This window comes from Corapipo altera, unplaced genomic scaffold (assembly GCF_003945725.1).
Source record: "Corapipo altera isolate COAL_440 unplaced genomic scaffold, ASM394572v1 1, whole genome shotgun sequence".
NCBI lineage: Eukaryota > Metazoa > Chordata > Aves > Passeriformes > Pipridae > Corapipo > Corapipo altera.
Genome location: NW_020884873.1, coordinates 32,361,539 through 32,381,925, shown reverse-complemented (window position 1 = coordinate 32,381,925; position 20,387 = coordinate 32,361,539). Strand labels below are relative to the sequence as shown.

Sequence of the window (20,387 nt, the reverse complement as noted above, 5' to 3'; positions counted from 1 at the left end):
GACTTTTTTTTAGGCAGAATTTTTTTTAATTTAACTGATACTCAATGATGTATTTCTAGCTGATACATTGTCCCAATCTTAATCTGTCTGAATTTCTATAACTGCTGACTGTTAAATTTTTCATTTTATGTTTTTGTTATTGGGTTGATTGATTATTTCCTATTTAAACTGGATTTGGATTGAATTGCAAAGACAAAACCACAATATTGTAACAGTTGATATGTATGTAGACTTTGTACTCCATATTTCGTGTTTATTCTCTGATTTTTCTGCTCTCAAACCACTGTAAGCAAAATAATTTGATGCCTGAGGCTCTCATGCTCCTTCAAAAACTGCTCGCAGTTCTCTCTGAAGTGGTTTCAGCTTTGGAGTGATCCAAGAAGTAACATGGTTGGAATTTTTTTGGTGTCAGGAGGAGGGGAAATGGTACTCATAGTTTATGTAGTATTCATTATATTTTTGCTTCTATAAGTAGGAACGGGCCTGTAACAGTGTTAACAACCACTTAAACATCAAGTGACGTATGAAATTAGCCTTTTAAGAAACCTTGTAAATGAATAGAAAAATGCCTATTTTTTATAAGCTATTTTAATAATAAGCTTCTAGTTAATATTAACTGAATTGTGTGGTAGCATTGTTCGAGACTTGAGTATCAAGTACCTGTCTAGAATTATTATCAGATCTTAATATTAAGGTATTGCAAACATTGCTTACCTAATCTCTTTTTTAAAAATGTGTGTTTTTGAGGAAGCACATATGTGGAGCTGGCACTATTCTGCATTTAGCATTCAGCAGAGAAATAATACTTTGTGTATCTGATTCAGTGTTTGAAATCCAGCATAGTGTCACAGAGGCAAGGAGTGCCACTGCTTTATGTGCTTTTTACAGTCTTATTATATCACTGCTCTGGTGCTTTAAAGAAACATAGTTTGTTCCTTAATGTTCAGTGATTTATCTCATTTTCTTGAGGGTGAAATGTTGATTTAAAAAATGAAATGAGTATCTTATGCTACTTATTTTCAAAAGCATAACTTTTATTACTTTTTTTCCCATGAATATATTGCTGTAATTTTATTGACTTCTGAGGTGCCTTTAGACACACATTTTTGTGCTCCCCATATCCTGTGCTTTTTTCTTTTATTTGTGAAATCATTAGTTTTGACAAATTTGATCTGTATGAAAGTTCCCCAAGAAACTTTTAAGCTTCATAACATAAGAAACAAACAAATGAAAATGTTGATTTGATGCAGTGTTCTCCAGAGAACGAACGAATTCAGTTTTTTCCTTTTGCTCATTGTGGTTTGAGAACTGTGATTTCTTTTTACAAAAAAAAAAAAAAAAAGGACACATGAGAGAGATATCTTCATTTTTATGTTTTTCTGTGGCAACCTGATCTACCTTTTTGTCTCTTCCTCATATATTAATGTGAAAAATAATTGACAGTGAGTCATATCTTTTTAATTTGTAAACTAAAGATTGAATTTTCTGAACACACCTCACTGTTCGTTGGTTATTTTTAGTGAATAGACAGGCTGGGATAGTAGGAGAAAGATATATGATGAATGAGACTAGTTTGGGAGTTTTTCTTCCCATGTAAAGTTATTTATAAAATCATGAAATTGTTGTGTTGATCTTTACTTATACACTAAGATTGAACAAAGGTAGCAGGTAAGTACGTGAATAATGGAGTGGGGGGAATAGGCAAATATGAGAAGGTGCTAGTGGTGGTAAAATAGTCTGTATGTGTATGATGAACAGAATCACATGTATCTTGGCTTACATGCAGAAAGACAAATAGAAATTCCTTGAGATAAGACAAGCTTGAAATTCCTTCTTTCTTACTATGTTATAGCTATAAAGCATCAGAGTATTTGGAGGTTTGTGATGTTCTGGAATGTAGGTTAAATTAAAAGAAATTTTGACTTTCAAGCTCATGCTTTCTGTGGGAGTTTTGGTTTGTGTATTTCTTTTTCTTTATGTATAGAATAAAATAAAGGAGAATTACATGAAGGAATTCGTAGGAGTTTTTAGGATATACTAACAAAATGTATGTCATGCATTTTACTGAAATGTGAACATGTGAGATTGAAATTCAATCTCTGAAAATATCAGAAATTAAACTACTATAACAAAAACTTGATGGGTGTATGCACATACAGCTTTAAAACTACTGTAGAATTTTCACAATTTTAAAAGATATTTAAAGCTTTTATGTACTTATTTAAATAATTGGAATTAAAGAGAAAAAAAAATCAGAGTTGCTACTGCAAGATGCTTTTGATATATACAGGCAATCTCTTGGGTTTTGTTGTGTGTCTTTGTGGGTAAAAAAATGCTCAAGTTGCATCTTGCATAAATACCAAGATGTTTGATCACTGAAGTCCTGGGATTTCATTTGTGAAATATTCTGGCATAAACCCTTAACTTTTAAACTCACAAAACCTATTTAACAGCTAAGTCTGAAATTTGGGGTTTATTAGTAGAAATGCTGAGAAACCGATTGCTGTGTGGTGTTAAATTGTACAAACCTAACACATGCTTGGGACGGATAGCTTATATATGAGCTTGAGGCAGATGGAAAACAGTATTGCTAAGAAATACTGACTAGAGATTTATTATTTTTTTAAAATTGTTTGTTGCTTCAATATTCTACTTGCTTGTAGAATACTGAAAAGGGCTGAGCATGAACGTATAATCCATACAGATTTATTTCTTTTTGGAACCACAAGGGTTTCCAGTTGTGCCGAGATATAGTGGCAGAATACTTGAAACCAAAATGTACGCCACTTTGGATTTTAGTTGGTCATGTTTTTAAAAATGAAGGTTCAGTGTGGTGCTGACCATCTTAAAAGCCCTATAATGAAAAGTGTTAATCCTAAATTCACTTCATTGTGCATTCTTTAGAGTCCCTGTAGTTCCATAAGTACCCTTACAAATCTAGCAAATTATTCCCAGGAACTGAAGCTTTCTTATGCTAGTATTATAAATCATATATATGGTGCTTTGGATCTGTTAACTGTTGCCACAGAAGTGATAAAGATCCATAATTTTGGCTGCAGCAATTGTATTATGAGAGCAGCAAATTCTGACGTGCAGTCTCACAGCTGTCAGTACTTCATTTCTCCGCTAGAAAACTGAGATTCTCTCCTGCCTATTGCTAACTTAGCTTGCAACCCTGAATGCATTTTTCTTGTGGAGGCAGCACTTTGTCACTTTGCTACTAATTAATTTCAAAAGCACATAACACCTATGGAAATATTGGCCTCTGGGGAAGGAACTTTCCCAAAAGTTGATGCATTGGTGACTTGGGAACGAAGTCTGTGAATAAGAAATTTCAGTCGCTGCTTTGGATTTGGACTAGTATATGTGCATACTGTAGCGTATAGTACCTACTTGGTTATACCTTGGGATTTTTTTAAGTTATTATTAACAGTCACTTTTAGGAAAGGAAGAAGAAAAAATGAGTACTTAGTTTTGAAATTATTGTACTAGTAGAACAATATTTGACAGCTGTGTACTGTTGCATGTTCATGAAATTGCTTCTCTAAATGTCTTGTTTTTCAAATAAACAATTTAATGTGTTGGGTGTTTTAACAATTTGATTTTAAGTATTTTGAAATTATTGAATGTTGAAATTGTGAATTATTAATGAAATTAAGATAGCTGATTGTTTTGTAATGGAATTCAACTGAAATCCAGTGTATGGAATTATACCATCCCAAGTATTTTGTGAACTTTTACGGTAATTAACTCTGAATTGTGTGGTTCCTTAATTTACCAAAATAGATGAGAGTAGGAAGTAGGGCTTGGGATTTTTCATAGGATGAGTAGGTGACAAAGTCTGCAAATCTACAGTGTATTACATGAAAAGTGGGTTCTTGTGCTTAAACTGCTAGCCTGTATTTTTAGATGTGAACCCCATACAGCTTGCCACTAGTCTGAAAATTTTGATTATAATGATGTCAGATTCTGTGCACTTTTAAATGTTACTGAGCTGTGAGCCATCCATTTCATTATACAATCAGCACATTCCTTAAATGTCAAACCAACTTAAAAATTCTGTAAGTGGGCAGGTAAAAATGTAAAAATCTAATTGTGGCAAAATTACCTTAAATTCTTGTTCAGTTACTCTTGCAGAATGCATACTTTAGGAAATGTTCTATATCAATGTTGCCGTCAGTCACAGGAGCAGTAGCTATTTCTTTCTTTTTCATCAATACTTTAACTGTGAAATTTATATTCTTTCAACTTTTTTGTAAAACAGCGTTAATCTTATTTTTAACTATTGTGTTAGAAAACAACACACAAACAAGTAGCTACTGCTTCTGGATATTTTGTGTTAGTTTACATCACAGTGAAGTAGATGCACGACTTGTGTATGTATAGATAAGCCAGCAATTTTCTGTGTATTTTGGGGACTAGCAAAATCTACATCACAAATTTTGACACATTACAGCTGAAGGAAGAGGAACAGCGTGCAAGACAAGATACATTCTTCAAGGAAAGATGCTTGTCCAGCAGTTTGCTTCATGTGATTGAACTGGGCCTGTAAGGATTCATGGATAAAATGAACAGGAATAGATCTGAATAAAGCAAATCTGCATACATGGTAACCAGTAGCTCTTTTACTTTTTTATGTTGCTTAACTGTTTTATTTGAGGGAAACCTGTGTGATTTAAACCTTTAGCTTTTGCAACTTTATTACTGGTTATATACATTTGGCAATTATAATGTGCAAGCAATTGGAAAAAGTCAAGTAAATGCTTGTTTTTATAGTAGTTTGTTCATGTTAAACTGTTCATATGATAATGTCTGTACACAGCACCACTGATTACCGTAGATGTAGTGTTGTAATAAACTGTTTAATGGGGCTGATGTGTAAAGCTGTTCAAGTTATTTGATGTTTACACCTCAGGGAAAGTCTTGTGTTCAGCAATATTTAAAGATAATGTTACAATGAAAACATTGATGCTGTCTTCAAAAACATTGCAATAGTTCTTGCATATGCCTCAACCTAATCTTGCATTCAGCAAGTTAAACGTACTAATGTTGCGCTCTCACACTCAATTTTGATATGAAAATAAGTGGTTACATAAAACCTTTAATACTATTTTGCTTTCTAGCAGTGTTTACCTAGGTGGCTTGTGAATTTGCTAATTGACACATAAAACTGTAAAAACTGCAGCACTCTGTGGTTGGTTGTTTTGAGGAGAGATGGTCCCAAGTCTGTGATTTTTAGCACACTGAAAATTTTATCTTTCATACAGCCTTGATCCTGATTGACAGTAAAGTTGATATAAACTTAAACTGTTCATGTGAACTTAAACTGCCCATAATAAGGGGTAGAAAGGTTAGGTTTAAAAAAACAAAACCCTGCAGTTGTTTACAGTTTTATAGTAATAGTGCTTGTGTGTGTTCCCTCTCTACCCCCAAGGCCGTAGCATCTGTACATAGTTGTATATTAGAAATGTGCCAGAAGAAACAAGATGTTACCATTTTTATGACTTTATGGGTTTGGTATTTTCTTAATACTTTGGGGTTTATTCACACATGCATATAAAAGAGAAGGTACACTTGTATGTCCTTGTTCACCGATGGGCAATATTTAAATGTCTTAGCAAAAATGACGCAGATTAAATTTGTCAGATGAGGTTTTGTAAATTTACTTAAAAACAAATTAATGGAACACTCAGTGAAAGCTGGCTTCAAATTCAAGAATTTGTTTTAAATTTCATCAAGTGTGAAATGCAAGTGAATAGGAAGTTCATATAAGCTGCAAAAGCTTAGTTTCTGGCAGCCTTGTTCAAAGGCTCACTTTTAGTCTATTGTAAATTGTTATGTAATGGACATACTCTGGAGTTTTCACGTATTCAAATAGCTGCACTTGATGTTTTAAGTTAAGTTTCAAGACCTCAGATGACTTTAAGAGGCAACCCTGAGAAAACTCTTGATTTCTTTTTTTACCAATTTTGAAGATTTTACAGCCAACCTAAAACGTTACCCTGTTCAGGAAAGCACTGAAATCCATTTGATTTTCCAGAGCATATCAAGCACGTGCTTACATTCCATATATTTCAAGGAATGTAAATATATGCTTTAAGTTATCTTATTTGCATACATGAGTGATTTTTATGCTTCGAGTTGGGACCAGTAGCTTGTGCAACTGCCCAAGTTTTGCAGAAGTTTGAAATGCTCTGATATTTTTGGCACCTGCTACTCAACCAGGTTTCCTGCAGCCAGGTTGATGCTGTTGGACTTGGCTACAGCTTCAGACTCTCCTTTTTTTTTTTTTTTTCCTCCTTAAATTGTGTACCTCAGTTCCTCATGCATGGGATCACTGGTGTTTATTGAACTATTTGCTACTGAGAAGATATTTGACATGTTTGTTTAATCCTGTTTGAAAATGAAAACTGCCTTTAAAAATTTTGTAAAACTGAAAGCTGTGTCAAACAAGTCATGAATCACTTCCTGCTTTTTTTTGTTAGTAGGTGTTGGTTACAAACAGTACTGTTGTAACTTTTTTTTCTTTGCTTAAAAACATTGTTTACTACTGTGTGTAATAAGTTTAAGGAAGAAATAACCTGCCTGTAGCTGTTACATGGGGAATAGCTAATACTGGAAAGGCAGCAGGTAAGTAATGTTCCATTGAGTAGATATATTAAATTTTAAAATAAAAAAGTAACTTTACAAGCATTTTATGCAGGAATTGATATTTTACTCCACATTGAAATAGTTTTAAGGAGACTGTTGCTCTTTTTACACAGAGTGTAATTTCTCACTCACATACGGATTTCCATTGCTGGCAATGGAAATAGCAGGGGGTAAATAACATAAGTTAAACTGAATAATCATTGTGACTAGAGAGATGAGATCCCTGTATGAAGCCCATTATTTCTGCCTGTTCTCCAAATGCTTAATTTTAACTGAAAAATGTACTGTGTTGCAATTTAGATAATATTCTCTTGAGTGAGTGTCCTTTTTTAGATTTTTTTTTTTATAAAACATAAAAGAAATGTACAGAAAAAAATCCAAAGACCCTGATAGACACCAAAAAGGAATATGCGTAATGTACATCATGTATAACTGGATCTGTAGTAGAATTTTTACCAAGCTTTGGTTTATTAAATGTTCCTGGCAATTTCCTGTACCTGCTTAGGAAATGGCAGTTTAGAAAATAATTGACTGGTGATGATGCCATGATGGCTACTGCTCTTGATATTCAGTTCTAATTCATCTCCTTTTGCTGATGAAAAGATGAAATAGTCTGTGAGGAAATACTTTATTTCTTTCAAATGTTGATTTTATAAGTAACATTGAAAATATTATGTTAAGGCTGTGTCCTTTATCTTGAAAGACAAAACCAACAAGTAGTGACTTAGGAGTGGTGGTGCTTTAGCAACAGTTGTTGTTTTATTGGTGATTTGGTTTTTAGACGTAGAGAGTGATTTTTTTTTTTAAAGTAAAATTTTTATTGGACTATAGGTTTTGACAGGTCAAAAGTACTTCAGAAGAAGAACATAGCATTTTGGAAACTGTACAGTCTTTTTTCCTCATTCCCTTTTTACTTTCTGTGCCAATAACTTTTGTTCTGATTACATTTTGAAAAATGTTTGTCAGAACTTCAAGTTTTTATTTACAGTGTGGCTTATAAGCTTGGATAGCTGTTGTTTTTGTGTTAAACAAGATATTTTTATTAAATTTAGACATTAGCTTTTTTTTTTTTTGTGGACTGAGTACGTTCTGATTTTGCTCCTCTGAAATTGGTGAGGCTTAGTTTTTCTAACTGTATTTTTTTACCTGATTATTTAGTTGCATACCCAAACCCTTGTAAATGTTTTCCTAGTTGTATGTGGATAATTGGAGATTTAAATGTTGTATATACTTGTCATCTGTGTTTCTAGTAAAATACATGGCATTCTTTATAGAAATACTTAATTCCTGATTTTCATTTCTTATCCACTTGCTCTCTTGTGTACAGGTTAAATAGACTTTGTTCCTATTTTTACTTATAGAATTTTATACACAGCCTGTTAAAGTTGTCTTTGGTTCTTGTGTAAACTGAGATACAGCCTTAAATTTCCTGATACAACACTTGTTAAGATACTGTCAATCATGTAGATTCAAATATAAAACATGCATGTTTAAGACTGGTACTCTTCAAAGATCGAAGACACTAAATTACTTCTGCATTGAAATATAAGCCCTTCAAGATTTTAGGGAAGGAAAGTACGAGTCAGTGTCCATATACTTGAAGAAATTTCAATTCTTTCCAAAATAACAATTTTGACATAGGAAAGAAGCAACGTGGATTCACCTAGTATTTAAATTATTTTGGTAATTGACCGCACAGGTCTTGAACTTAATGGTTGCAGCATGCTATTGAATCATGATGTTTATGCAGAAATACTGTCTCTTGCAATTATGATGCCTTGCAATTAATATTTCAGACTGGCTTGGGGTGGGTGGGGGTGTTGAGATGGTTTTTTGGTTTTGTAGTTGTTTCCCTTTCCTTCTCTCTACACCCTGTCCCCCTCATTAAGGTCTGATATCCCATGTATTTTTAGATTAATTTTTGTTATAGAGGATAAATTTACCGAGGACAAGTTTGGAGCACAGTTCATCAGTTTGATGTTCTTGGGGGATTTTCTTCCCCCATGTTGGACGAAGTACAATAAAGCTCCTCATTCTATTTGTATATGATAAGCTTGTTAGTTCCTGAACCCATCCTATAGCCCAGTGATTGCAGTGGGTTCTAGGTTCTGGTATGACCTATGCCTGTGCTTAAATCTTTTAAAACTTCTTTGGAAATACACTAGTTTTACTGAAGTCTACTGAAAATAGTATACCTTTGATCCCAATGGAATGGAGCATTTAAGTTGTAAAAATTCCCATCTATTTATACCATGTAATGTGATTTTTACATGATTTCAGCATACACTTTCAAGTATATTCAGCTAATAGACTTCAGCCTCACCCTCTTGTACACAGTATTTTGTAATAGAAAATATTTTAAACTGTGCATATTATTCTTACATTATGAAACAGACATTTCCTTGATCTTCAAATGTAAGAAAATGAGGAATGTGTGTGCTTTTATAAATACAAGTGATTGCAAATTCAGCTTCCTTACTACTGCAGTTGTCCTTTTTTAAAATAATAAAGGGGGGAAAAAAGCCAAATGTTTTAAAGGTGAAATACATTCCTATTTGGTAAACCTTAGCAGTTTTATGACTATTATCAGCACTGCTGACTTTCTAAACAAAAGGCTGTATTGTCTTCCTGTACAATTCCATTTCCTGGTTCCTGCTTTGCTCAAGGATCTATGAGTAAACTATTCAAGAAATGGTTTGAAATACAGGAGTGGGGTTGTCTAAGTTGGAATGCAGAATTGGATTGCAAAGTGTAAGGAAATGGATGCCTGTCAGAATGCCTGACTCCAAAGGATTTTATATATATAATAAACAGTTTCCTGATGCTGGCAGACCAAAGAGTCTGTTGAACACTGGAGTTTTTGGAGACCTGTATTTCTCCACAAGGTAAGATGGTATGCTAGCAAATGTGGATTTTAATACTTTTTCAGCAGAGGTACTTAATCTGTAAGTTTAGGGATCATTTCATCTTTTTTAGATGTTATACTTGAAATATTGCACAACTTTTAGCTTTCATGGGTTTCTTTTTTTTCAGCCTTTAGGAGACTGTTAAGCAATTTGCTGTCCAACTTTTGTGTTGGTCTTAAACTGCAATAGTAGCTTACCTTGTATTGAAGAAATAAAGACCATTTTTATATTAAAAAGTGCTTTTGTTTGTCTTCATTTCAGCTTGTCTAAACTTCTCATTATTGTCAGTCTTTTCAAATTTTCAGACATTAAAACTTGGAGCGTGGACATTCTGACAAAGTTACAGCTAGATTCTGTGCTACAATTATTTCCGAATCTAGAAATAGTTTTATTCTTTATTCTTGTCCTTATCTGGTCTTTAAAGACTCTTTGCAAAGTTTACAATCAATGGGAAGTGCAGACTTTTTTTTTAAGCCAGCCTTTTTTTTTCTGTAAAATACGGTGACGCACATGTAATGTATTAACTAAAGGGGAAAAAAATAAGCATGATGTGTAAAGCAATTTCAGTCTCTCAAAATTACATTTTCAGAATCAAATATCAGTGTAGTAATGTTTGGAGCTGTGGTAAAACTTTTTAAAATAAGAACTTTTTATTTGAACCTGGTTTCTTGAATTGGCAAAATCTGGGAAATGTTAATCATTGCAAAGCAAGTGCTTGTTGAACACAGCAGTTGTAAAACAGCTGTATGGCAGGTTAAACTTGTCAGCTCATCTCATGCAAACAGTTGGTTTGGTACCAATGACAATAACATCCATCCTCTGATGATTTAAAACTACTTTTGGTACTGGGGTTTCATGGGCAAATGTTTTTGCTGCTAAAGCAGAGCTTTGTGTTATATAAAACACATCTGTATGTTATAGACAGAAAGCCACTAGCACTGCCATACTGTGCCATCCTAGTGACGAGCTTTTCATAATTCATAATACTTGTCAAAGTTCATTTACTGTGGCATAAAATGAGCTATATCCATTATACCATCTTAGATTAATGGTACCATTTTGCAGTGCTGTCGACTCCAGCTTTGGTCTGTGATGAGCCTCTAGCATTTGACAGTGGTAAGATTATATGAGAGCACTGATTTTCATTTGGGGAAAAAAAAAAATCATTTTTATCTTTATAGCTTCAAAAAGAAGTCTGAAATGTAATCTGATTGCCATGGAAGAACATTGCATTCATGATTGTGTTTAACCCTGATGATCAATTGTGCAGGTCTTTGTTGAGAAGACCCAATGCTCATTAGAAAAAGAACCTGAATTTCTTTGGGTAGTGCTCCAAACCTGCAGTAATGGAAATAACACTCAGTAACTCTAAAGGACTCAGACATTAATTATTTAAAATAGCAAGCAAGAGGATAGCAAAGTCAACTTGACCACTGAGTTTGCTGCTCTGTCTGAATTTCACCATTATAACCTGAATTTTTAGCAACATGAGTGTGTGTTGTACCCTGGCTTCAATGACCAAGATGGAAGCAGTGTTGTACTGTGGCTGGAGGGCTTAGGGGACTGCAGGCTTCCTCCTGGATTAAGGACACAGGGGAAAATCATTGCCAACTCTTGATTTTGAAAGTATTTTATTGCCATTTTCCTCCAGGTTAGGGTGTTCAGCAGTTCCAATTGCTGAATGGGAGAGAAGTGTAAAGCATCCTGTCCCCAAAAACATGGGATGTATACTCTAAGATAAACACAGTGGCGATTCAGTACATGGATGAATTCATTATGGAGGTGTTCAAGCATAGGTTAGCTAACAAGGATGCAAGACCATTAAGGTATGATTTGAAATGGTATCGGAGAATGAAGAAGGTAAGCACTCTGAGTATGGGTTTTCTTTCCAATAAGTTTCCTGGGGAAAATATTATCCCCTGAGTTTGATGCAAGGAAATAATTCGATAATGCCTATTAGGAAAGCTTTCTTGCTCAATTCTGCTTGCAAGAACCTTCCCTCCAACCTTTTTCAGTGTCTTCTTCATAGCTGTTGCGGATTGAAGGGCCCAGAGCCCGTGGGGAGCTGGAGGGAGAGAGCATGCTGTAATCCAGGCTTCAGCAGAAGATTATTGTCCTTGCTTGTTCCTCTCTCCAGTGCTTAGCAATGTGGAAGCTGGTACAGAAGCTTGCTCTTTGCTGCCTCAGCTGCAGGCTGACTGGCCTTAGCAAAGAGAGCTAATTCTTCCCATCTATCCTATCCTCTGAGGGCTGCAAACAAGATGAAAAATGCCAAAACCCAAAATTACCCACTCCAGGATAAATCTGTTCCTGTACTTGACTGACTAATATCACTGTTTGGCCCTTACAATTGACTGTCAGTTTTTTGGGAGGAAAGGGCGGTAGAAGGCATTTGTGAGGTTTAGCAGGAGAGCCTAAAATAGTCACTTCTGTGAACCTTGTGTTCTTGTGCCAGCTGCAGTTGAAGGGAGATTACTGGGCTGTAGGAACTGTTTCTGTGAAGGTAGCTCTGGAGATCTTGTGCACATCTGCTGTGGATTTTGCAGCCCAGGCAGCAGGACAGCTGAGTCCCTAGGATGTTGTTAAGGGAAGAGGAAGTCTTCCCTTCTGCTGCTGCACCTTTTCTGAGCCAGCCTCACTGAAGGCACTACTGAAGTTTCTCCTCTTGCAAAGCTGGCATTTTGCTTCATTTTCTGTCAATATAGGAATTACTGATCAGGGAGAGGCTTTAATTTTGGAAATTTGTCTCTGTGGAAGTGAGAGACGTCTTAAGCACTTGCTGGGAAGCAGGCATTGAGTAAGGAATTGGAAGTGTGGAAGTGTCCTTCTTTGACCTTTGTTAGTTTGGAATGGGAAGAGATGCTCAGGCTCAAAGTATTAGTGCTGTTCTCTGTCTTGTAATTTTCCCCTGGTTCATCCTTCAAACAGTTTCATAATACTGCAGCTTGTCCAGGGAGATGGTAAGCTGCAAAACAGAGGAGCAGCAGAAAGCAAACCAAATGCCAAAATCAGCAGAGCAAAGCTGTGAAAGGCAAGTTTGTCCAGTGCAGTCTGAGTAAAGGAAGACAGAGGTATGTGTGTAGCTTATGATCACAAAGATACCTTTCTTACAGGCATTATTATATGAAATTCAGGTGCATGCACCTGAGTGTCTATACCCTGAAATGTTAGACTATAACAAATCATGACACACCAGGCAAGGAAATGCTGGTTTAATTATTTTGGGGCCAGGATGTCTGTTTTGCATTTGGAATTGGCTGAGTCTCCTTGGAGATCTGTGACATCAGACTCTCAGAAATAAAGTAATCAACTGAGAAAGGAGTTTTGCCAAGTTAATCTCTGCATTTTTCCAAAGACAACCACCTGGTTAGCAGAGCATATTTGTTGCAGGAATGTAGTCTGCACAGTCAACACCTCTGACAGTGGGTTTGGCATATCATAAAGTACTTAAAGCATGACACTACTTGATTTTCTGAATGGATCTTGACTAACAACAGAGATTAAATTCTTCACTATGTCTGGAGTAGTTATGAGTTTATGTTCATTCATGTTATATGAGTACAGGTAAGACTGATGCTGCTCAGGAGACTTTGTTGTGAATAGATGGACAGATTAACTGGAACTGCAAGAGGAAGAAAATGTGTCCATCACATTGGATTTTTATCTGTTTTACCTCTTGGAAGATACAAAAGCAAGTGATTGCTTCTGAAAAATGCGAGGAAATGGCAGGAAATGGGAAGACAATAAGCCTGCTCTGTGTCCAGGAAAAGACAACTCTCCCAACTTGTTGGGAGAGCCTTAGAGAGGCAACAGAAAGACACCAAAGTGAGAGAGGGGGGAATGTATTTTCTTTCTTTGCCTGAAGAAAGGAGGTGAAAGGTACAGAAGCAGTGTGATGGAGTGGCAGCTGCAGAGTGCAGCATGTTTAGTTTCAAGGATGCTGCAAGCTGAGAGGTGCTGTGCTGCCCTTGGCCTGAGGGAGGGAGAAGAGCAGTGCTGTTAAGATTTTTTGCTTACTGTATTTTTGATGATGAGTTTGAGCTGGAAGCGAGTCAGAGAAGTAACATAATGTCTATATTACATAACATGTAATATAGAAAACAGTGAGATGCTGGTCAGCTCAGACGTAAATGCTGAGACACAAATTATATGGTGTTTAAGGAACTAATCAAAGTTCTCTACCTTTTTTTACTCTGCTCTTTTTCTGCTCCTGGAGAGACAGTGTGAAAAACAGTTGCAGCCCAGTAGAAATAGAGTTCTCTTTGCTGCAGATAGAGGATTGCTATTCCTTTTAATTATCTGAATCTGCTAATGCATCTCTTCTGAACAATTTGCAGAAAATTATTAGCATGATGATGATGATGGTGATTAGCACTTTGCTTCCCATCAGACTGCTGGAAGTCTTGTAAACCTTGTGCCCTTCATATAAATGGGAAGTAAAATTAATTTCTTTTCATACAGGGCTTCCCAGTTTTACAGAAAGGATTCAGGGTAAACAGATGGTTTTAAAAATTATATACTGCTGAACAATTTTCAAAACAATTTGAATCTACTTAGCACTGGCACCCATTGTGTAGATTTTTTCTTTTTATCCTGTATATTAATGGTGAAGGTGTTCTGTCACACAAGGAAGGATATGTTCAAAATGGGGTAGATGTGAAAATGGAGCGTAAAGGGCTCTTTCTGCCATCTAGAGGCATGAAAAAAACACTCCTTTGCTTAATTTATAATCCCATGAATTATTGTCTGCACTGTCAGCAGAACTGTGATAATCCTCAACTGTCCTAATTTTAAGAAGATAGCAGTCACTTTCCCCCCCCACTTTTCCACAAAATAAACAAGCTCTATTTTCCTTGCCTTGATACCTCATGAAAAAGCTCTTGTTTATTGCCTTATTTCTGCATATTATTTTGAATGCCTTTTGAGTGTCCTGCTCTAAAAATCCTGTGTGTTTTCCTGTATAATACACTTGGAGTGAAAGAAATACTTCAATGCTCAGAAACCTTTATTTGACACTAAAAACGCTGGAAAAAAATACTGTCCACACAGGCAGATAAAATGTTGCTTGTAGTGGAATGCATCTCTAAAACCTATCAGAAGAAGGGTGGGTTCCCATGTAGAACAGGCAGCATTCACCTCTGAAGGAGCAGAGGGCTCTACAGAGTTACTGCATTTCAGAATGGTTTAATTGATGCTTAAAACTGATTTCTGAGGCTTGCTGGTATCCACTTTCCCTGTTAACTGTCTACTTCTTTTTGACAGCTACCCATGCCACCTTTTATGGTCTGCAGACTGTGCTTCACTTAAAAAATAAATAGCTCTGCCTGATGTGTTGCAGCTCCACACTGGTGGGAGGGAATGAAAACAGAGACCATTCATACCAAACAGGATCCTTATTATGGGTCAAGTTGTAAGGGACTTGGGCTCCCACCTCAAAAAGTTAATTGGAGCCTATATGTAATTAAAACTGCAGTTCTCACTTTTCTGAAAGTCATTTAGCCTGGAATCTTTGCAAGATGTAGGTTCACAGCCCTCACTTTCTCAAAGACCTGTAGTGTAAGGGTAATGAAAATAGTGAATGGTGTAGAATGGCCAACAGAACCCTGCAAAAGAAACTGCTGAAAATAATGTCTAAATTGTGTGGCGGGTTCTTTTTTTAATACATGAAGTCCTTGAATCATAAGGGTTAGAGAAGGCCAATGTTTTATTAGCAGCTATAAAAAGCTGTATTTTGAGCTTCTCCGTGTAAGTATAAGTTCTCCATAATGATTAAAGCTGGCTGGCTTCCATCTCAGCAGGAGAAAATTTTCTTGGTGTTTCTTTCACAGTGGTAACTGTATGATACGTCAGAAAAAGAACTTTTGGGTTTTTTAAGTGGAATCCCTACTGTGCCCTCCTAATTTCAAGTTATCCCCTGCCTGTTCCATTTAGTTAAGTAATTTAGCATATTTTAAAATTAATTTATGCCTTTTTTCAAAATTAATTTAGAAATATAACTTAACCTCTACATTATCATCTCCTTTTTTTTTTTTTTTTAGTTATAATTACAGCAATAGCTAGCTCAGATTTTTAACTGTGAGGGGCTTGGGTGCATTACTGAAGCAGGGAAGGTTTCTAAAAATTCAAGTCTTTAGGGAAAAAGTATCAAGTTGCCAAAACAATGTTATCACCAAATTAAATTGGTAGTCAGATAAAACAATTAGGGCTAGTGAGAGAGATGGCTGTATACCGCTCATTGCTGGAGCCAGGTTTGTGCTACCTCCAGCTGCACCTGATCCTCGGAGCAGGTGGCCTCTTCCCCCATGCAGTTTGTCCTTTCCAGGACTGGAAGAAGTTTGAGAAGTCTTACATGACATTTCTGCAAGGTCACCTCCTGTGAGATTGTGTGTAATCCCCTTACAAAGAATAAAAATGTTCCCATCTCTTTTTAGCTTGGGGGAGGGCGGAGGGAGAGGAAAGCTTAAACCCACAATTTTAGAATTAAACTTTGGAGTGACCTAACCTGGGTAAGGATACTGAGGAACCTGGTAATTTTGCTGAGAGTGTGGAGTTGGAAGTTGTTCTTTATTTGTCAAATATGGCAGTATCCATGTGCTGTCTGAGGACGGCTGACAGGTGAAGGGCTCAGCTCTCTGAGAAGCAGCCACCTCCCTTTACGTGGCTCGTTTCTTTCACAACAGTGGCTTATGATAAAACTTTGCCTAAACTGCACACTTGGACAGAGGCTGGGCTCAGCAGTTACAGTGACAGATCACATGCAGCAGTTTCCAAAAACAGGTTGGTAGAAGCAGGTTCAAAACCTAGGTTCTCCAGGGCCCTCCCAGCCCTTTGCTATAGACAGGAACCTGGTTAACGTGGTCCAGTTCAAACAATCACATCAGTTTCCAGTCTGTCCTGTGTCATCTTGTTATGCAGATTTTTTTCATTGAACATATTCCTACAAAGGTTTTCCCACCATAGCCACAACCTGCTTGTGACTCTGAAATTCAGTGACTGCTTTGAAGATTGCTCCATTTGAGATTATTTCTTTTATTGCAGTAGGCTCAGAGCATGTGTCCAGTGCCACTTCCTCCACTTCTTTTCTGAAATGTGCTCCCATTCTGGTAACAACATTCAAGCCTGTGAACATTCGGATAATAAATCCATTAAGTATTCTTTTGATGAACAAATCTTTGTATGAGGTTTAAAAAAATGGAATTTATTTCTTTTTCATTCACCTATATCTGTCTTCTCTGTGATTAGCCATGCTTATAGGTAAAACAGGTTGGGAATGGTGTGGGTGTCTTTTAGCCTTCCATGCTTCATTGCAAGGCCCCACAAGAAAACAAAGTAGCAAGAAAGAATGGAAAATGCTGCCTGGGATATGAAGCTCTGTCCTGTCGTGGGGCAGCCAACTGCATCTTTTAACCTCTTTCATGATTTATCTTACAACCTCCTAAGGTTTGTCTGCACTGTTTGCTCCCACACTTCCTACAGGGAGTCTGTCCCATTCCTCCCATGCTCCAGAGATTAGGGGGTTACAAATCAAAGCCACTGCCTGAATTTCTTCTTGGCTAAATTATATTAATTTGATTTTTGTGCTGATATTGCTCTCTATCTAGTTATTTCCCTTCCCATTGTACTTAACCCCTTAAGGCATTCACAACAGCTAGTTAATAATTCTTCTGCCTCTATTTAGGCAAATTTGTTTAAGGAGTCTCTGGCCTTCTTTAGGACACATGATGTTTACACCCACTTGCCCTGTTCTTGCATATTTGCTTTTCCATTAATTTTTCCTATAAAAGGAGATAATATGCTAGATATTAAGAAGAAATTTTACACTGTGAGGGTGGTGAGACACTGGAACAGGTTGCACTGAGAATTTCTGGATGTCTCATCCCTGGAAATATTTGGGATCAGGTTGGATGGAGCTCTGAGCAACCCGGTCTAGTGGAAGGTGTGTGCCCCTGTCCATCGCCAGGGGGTTGGAACTAGATGGTCCTTAAGGTTCCTCCCAACCTAAACCATTTTATTATATATTCTTTCAACAGAAAGAAGCATTCTGGACCAAATACCTTTTGGGGACACAGCCTGGGGCTCTGTGAGTCCAGAGGGGACATGGGGTGGGCATGGCAGCTTTGTTAACGTGAGCAGGTCCGCGTGAATGCCAGAGTTTAGAGCTTAGGATGGATATGGCCACATGCCAAAACCTCTGCTCCTGCCTCAGTGAGCAGTGAAAAGCTCCATGTGAGCATGCCTGGCAGCAGAGGTAAGGTGGGCAGGACTGTTTGGCTGTATCTGCAGTGGCCAGAAGCACCCTCAGGCCACCTGTGAGAGCAGTTCTGCCCGCTACAGCTATTGACAGCATCAAAACAGGATGGGAGCTGCTGCTGCAGAGCACACCCTGCCTGCCACTGCCCACCTGCTGGTCCCCGTCCCAAGAGACACGTGTGCAGCTGTGTCACCTGCACTCATATGGGTATGAGCCAGAAAAGAGACAAGGTCATATTTAGCAGAGTATTTTTTTTTGGCCATTCCCAGTGTCTGCATTTTCACCCTTAGGGCAGTAACAGTGGTGAGAGGGCCCTAACACTGTGCTCTTTTCCCGTGTTTTCTTTATGAAAGCTCTCTTGCACTTCATTTCTGTTCAGGAAAAGGTCACCATTGATTAAATATGGTTAGAACCATGGCACAAATTGGGCCATGTAGTATTTTCCTCTGTCATTTTTATGGAAATATATGTTGGGCTTGATTTGTGCTTCTAAATATAGAGAACAATGCACAGAAGCATACCAGAATTTATTTCTAACAGTAGAAATACTGTGTCGGACTTTTTAAAGTTAAGACATACTGCATGTGATTTTCATATTTGGTTCAATTAAAGAATAAAAGGACCACTCCCTATCATGTGCATTCTCTATACAATCATCTTATTTTCTGAATCAGAATCATGGCTCTTACAGACCAACAGCTGCTGGTGGCACAATGGTGGCAGGACCCTGAGGGCCAAGCACATGTGCAATACCCCCTGCTCAGGTGAGCTCAGTTTCTACTGGTGGTGCTGTGATGGGCTGCCCTCTCATATTCCAGTTGCAAGTAGATTAAAAAAGGTTGGTTACATCTCTATCTTTAAAAATCAAAGCAGAACAACATTCAAGCCCATCCTTTCCAAAGGAAAATCTGTAGGGCAGTCATGCATACACAAGAGGAAAAGGTTTCTTTAGAGCCAGAACTGCTTGTTCATCTTGTTACTGAAGAGTTTTCCACAGAAGCCATTTTTTAATTAGAAGTTAGATTAACCTCAGAAGATTTTTCTTTGAAGACAGTGAGAGCTTGACCACTTGCAGAAGACTGGCCCCTGATATATATTTGCTGAATATATATCAGCAAATATCTGAAATATAGCATCCTCTTGCAGCTTAGTTGATTTTGCATCATTTGTGGGCTTGCTTCACTGGACTTACTCTGCTCACTCTGTAACTGAAAGTTGCCAGAGGAAAGTTCTTCAGTTTTCCTTAGAAACTAAAAAGAAGCCCACAGAAATTGCAACATATCTCCAGCTCTCGGTTCTTGTAATCAATAGGATAATGTCCTACCATTATCCAAAGAAGGTGATATCCTGTATACTCTAGAGATGTACAAAGGTTTCTGGATCAGAGATCCCACAGATGAAATATTTGGAAGTTCAGAGCAGCTGCCCAACTATGAGCATACTTGTCACTGGGTTTTTTTCCATTTTTTAAGTGACTTTTATAGGCATTTCCCTTCCACTGTACCTGTCTTGCCAGCACATACTATACCCTCACTGGGACTTCTTTTTTTTCAGGATGTCTCATTTAACCAGGCAGTGTGTGGGTCCCTGGGAATGACATGCAATAAAATAGTGAACACCAACAAATAGCAGCAAAGGGTATGTCTGAAGACAGTTAAAGTAAAAATACAAAAAGAAGAAAAAAAGTTTATCTAATTCCCTTCTTCATTCTTAAAGTTCTACTGAGCTCAGACAGAACAGCATGTGACCTGCGTGCAGAGGACTGTGAGTGATGGAATTGGCACAAGTGTAGGGTATCTCCTGCATTTGTAGGACATGAGCAGCCAAGAGAGGGAACACTTGGGGGGTTTGGTGGATGAGAACTTTGGCATGGCACAGCAGTGTGCACTTGCAGCCCAGAAAACCGTGTCCTGGGCTGCATCAAAAGCAGCGTGGCCGGCAGGTCCAGGGAGGTGATTCTGCCCCTCTGCTCTGCCACGAGATTCCCCCAGGAGTGCTGCATCCATCTCTGGGGTCCCCAGTGTAAGAAGGACATGAACCTGTTGGTGCAAGGAAGGCTATGAAGGTCAGAGGGATGGAGCACCTCTCCTATAAAGACAGGCTGAGGGTTGGGGTTGTTCAGCCTGGAGAAGGCTCCAGGGAGACCTTAGAGCAGCTGTCCAGTACCTAAAAGGGCCTTCAAGAGAGCTGGAGAGGGACATTTTTGCAAGGGCATGTAGTGACAGGACAAGGGGTAATGGCTTTAAACTGAAAGTAGATTTAAATTAGATATAAGAAGGAAATTCTTCTCTATAGGAGTAGAGAGGCACTGGAACAGGTTGCCCAGAGAAGCTTTGGATGCCTCACCACTGGAGGTGTTCAAGGCCAGGTTGGCTGGGGCTTTGAGCCTCCTGGTCTAGTGAGTGTCCCTGCCCACGGCGGGGGGGTAGGAAGTGGATGGCCTTTACGGTCCCTGCCACGACGTTCCCGTTACGCCAGGCCGGGCCGCAGCTGCCGCGCTCCGGGCCCTGCTCGTCCCGCCCCGCTTCTCCGCCGGGCCGCTCGGCGCAGGGCCCCGCAGCCCCGCCCCGGAAGCCGCG

At 37.9% G+C, this 20,387-nt stretch overlaps 1 protein-coding gene across 4 annotated transcripts in view; it reads left to right on the top strand.

Moving 5' to 3' along the window:
• The window catches only part of CPSF6 (cleavage and polyadenylation specific factor 6), a 34,020-nt gene extending 24,232 nt beyond the window's left edge, over positions 1–9,788 (top strand). For all 4 annotated transcript variants that reach the window (XM_027656950.1, XM_027656944.1, XM_027656940.1 and 1 more), the window contains one exon: positions 4,457–9,788. The gene's annotated coding sequence lies outside the window, so the exon portion shown is untranslated. The remainder of the gene's footprint in view (positions 1–4,456) is intronic.
• The last annotated feature ends 10,599 nt before the right edge of the window (positions 9,789–20,387 follow it).